Here is a 3525-nt window from a genome sequence, read left to right on the forward strand (position 1 = left end):
CTCTCTCTCACCCCCTCTCACTCAGCTCTCTCTCCCAAACCCTCTCTCTCCCATCCCTCCCACCCCCTCTATCACAAACGCTCTCTCTCAGCCCCTCTCTCTCACCCCCTCTCTCACCCCACCTCTCTCACACACCCTCTCTCTCACTTCCACTCTCTCACTCCCTCTCTCTCGCCCCCTCTGTCTCAACACATCTCTGTCATGACCTCTCCTCCACTCTCTCCCCATCACTCCCCCCTCTCCCCATCTCTCTCATCTCTCCCCCCTCTCTTCCCCTCTCTCTCCCCCTTCCCCCTCTCTCTCCCCCCTCTGCCCCTTCTCTCTCTCCCCTTCTCTCCCCACTCTCTCCTCTGTCTCACCATCTCTCTCCCCCTTCCCCCCTCTCTCCCCTCTCTCCCCCCTCTCTCCCCTCTCTCCCCCCTCTCTCCCCTCTCTCTCCCCTTCTCACTGCCCCCACTCCCACCCCCTCTCCCTCCCCCTCCCTCACCCCCCTCGCTCCCCTCGCTTGCCCCCCTCAATCTCTCGCATCCTCTCTCACTTTTCGTCTTGCTCTCTTCCTCTCTCTCTCCCCCTCTTTCTCTTCCCCCTCTTTCACCCACCTCTTTCTCTCTCAACCCCTCTCTCTATCACCCCTCTTTCTCGCACTCTCTCTGTCTCTCACACCTCTCTCTCTCCCCCTCTCTCTCTCTGTCACCCCCTCTCTCTCCCACCCCAATCTATTTCGCATCCCCCTCTCTCATACGCACTCTCACACGCCCTCGCTCTCTCATCCCCCTCACTCTCTCCCACCCCTCTCTGTCTCTCACTCCTCTCTCTCTCACCCCTCTCTCTCTCTCAGACCCCTCTTTCTCTCTCAACCCCTTTCTCTCTCACACCCCTCTCTCTCGCACTCCCCCTCTCTCTCTCACCCCCCTCTGTCTCACCCCCTCTCACCCAGCTCTCTCTCTCTCACCCCCTCTCTCTCCTACCCCCTCTCTCTTCCACACTCTCTCTCTCTCAACCCTCTCACTCACCCCTCTCTCTCACACCCAGACCCCTCCCTCTCATCCCATTGTCTCTCTCTCAACCCCACTATCTCTCACCCCCTCTGTCTCTCACCCCTCTCTCTCACTCCCTCTCTCTCACTCCCTCTCTCTCACTCCCTCTCTCTCACCACCATCTCTCTCAACCACCCTCACTCTCACACCCTCACACACACCCCCTCTGTCTCTCAACCCTCTCTCTCTCACCCCTCTCTCTCAACCCCTCTCTCTCAATCCCTCTCTCTCTCACCCCCTCTCCCTCTCTCACACACGTTCTCTCTTACCCCTCACTCTCTCTCTCTAACCCCTCCCCCCACCCCTCTCGCTCACCCCCTCTCTCTCTCGCCTATTCTCTCTCTCACACCATCTCCTTCTCACTCCACTCTCTCTCTTACCCCCCACCCCACTTTCTTTCTCTCAATCACACCCTGTCTCTCCCCCCTCTCACCCATTCTCTCTTTCTCACTCACTCTCTCTTTCTCACTTACACTCTCTCTCTGTATTCACTCTCTGTCTTTCTCACTCCCTCTCTCTCTCACCCCCTTTCTCTCAAAACCACTCTCTCTCTCCCCCTCTCTCTCTCCCCCTCTCTCTCTCCCCTCTCTCTACCCCCCTCTCTTGCCCCCATTCTCTACCCCCTCTCTTCCCTGTCTCTCACACCCACTCTCTCTCACTCCCATCTCACTCTCTCACCCCACTATCACTCTCACCCCTCTCTCTCTCTCTCTCCCCCTTCCCCTCTGTCTCAAACCCCTTCTCTCTCACACACACCGCTTTCTGACCGCCTCTCTCGCACTTCCTCTATCTCACTCCCTCTCTCTCAACACCTCTCTCTCTCCCCCTCTCTCTCTCCCCTCTCTCTACCCCCTCTCTTGCCCCCACTCTCTACCCCCTCTCTCCCCTGTCTCTCACACCCCCTCTCTCGACTCCCATCTCACTCTCTCACCCCACTGTCACTCTCACCCCTCTCTCTCTCTCCCCCTGCCCCTCTGTTTCAAACCCCTTCTCTCTCTCACATCCCGCTTTCTCACCACCTCTCTCGCACTTCATCTATCTCACCCCCTCTCTCTCAACACCTCTCTCTCATCCCCTCTCTCTCCCTCCTCTCTCTACCCCTCTCTCTCCCCGCTCTCCCCCTCTCTCTCCCTCCTCTCTCTACCCCCTCTCTCTCCCCTTCTCTCTCACCCTTCTGCCCCCTCTCTCTGCACCATCTCTCTGCCCCCAATCCTGCCCTTTTCCCCCTCCCTCGCCCCCTCTCTCCGCTCCGCTCTCCCCTCCTCTCTCGCCCCCTCTCTTGCACCACTCTCTCACCCCCCTCTCTCTCTCTCTCTCTCGCGTCCTCTCTCTCTCTCACTCTTCCGCTCGCTCTCTTCCTCTTGCTCTTTCTCTCTCACTCTCTCACCCTCTTCTCACGCTCTCTCTCTCCCTGCCTCTCTCCCTCTCTCTTGCCTCCCTCTCTCTTATCCCACGGGCTCTCTCGCTCGCTCTCTGTCCCTCGTGCTCTCTCTCTCTCTGTCGCTCATGCTCTCTCTGTCTGTCTCTCTCTCTCTCTCTCTCAGTCCACACTACCTCTCTCACCTCTTCTCTCTCACTCTTGCTCTATCTCTCTCTCTGTCTGTCACTCTCTCTCTCCGTCTTTCTCTCTCTCAGTCCTCCCCCTCACCTCCTCTCTCTCAACTCATCTTTCTCAACCCCTCTCTCTCCCCCTCTCTCAAACCTTCTCTCTCTCACACACACCTCCTCTTTCCCCCGTCTCTCTCTCAACCCCTCTCTCTCTCAACCGTTCTCTCTCACCCCTCTCACTTAACCCTCCTTCTCACCCCCTTCTCTCTCTCTGACCCCCTTCTTGCTCTCAAACCCTCACTCTCTCACTGTCTTTCACCACTCCTCTCTCTCTCACACTCTTTCTCTCTTAACCCGCGCTCTCTCTCTAACTCCTCCCCCCTCACCCCCATGGCTCACCCCGCTCTCTCTTTCCCTCTCTCTCTCACCCCTCTCTCTCACACCCTCTCACACCCGTCTCTCTCTCACCCCTCTCTTTCTCTATCAACCCCTCTCTTTCACCCCTCTTTCTCCCACTCCCTCTCTCTCACTCCCCTCACCACCCCCTCTCTCAACACCCCTCAATCTCTCATCCCCTCACTCTGTCTCCCCCTCAGTCTCTCACCCCCTCTCTCTCAATCCCTCTCTCTCTCACGTCCATCTCTCTCTCACCCGCCTCTCTCTCCCCTCTCTCTCCATCACCCCTCTCTCTCCCACCCCAATCTCTTTCACATCACCCACTCTCTCGCTCCCTCTCTCTTACCCCCTCCCTCACTCACCCCTCTCTCTCTCCCACCCCCTCTCTGTCACTCACTCCCACCTCTCCATCACACTGCCCTCTCAGCCAGCTCTCTCTCTCACCCCCTCTCTCTCCCACCTCCCTCTCTCTAAACCCTTTCTCTCCCTCACCCCTCTCGCTCCCACCACCAACCCTCTCTCTCAATCCCCCTCGCTCTCTCAC

This window comes from Chiloscyllium punctatum, chromosome 52, assembly GCF_047496795.1.
Source record: "Chiloscyllium punctatum isolate Juve2018m chromosome 52, sChiPun1.3, whole genome shotgun sequence".
NCBI classification, from domain to species: Eukaryota; Metazoa; Chordata; class Chondrichthyes; order Orectolobiformes; family Hemiscylliidae; genus Chiloscyllium; species Chiloscyllium punctatum.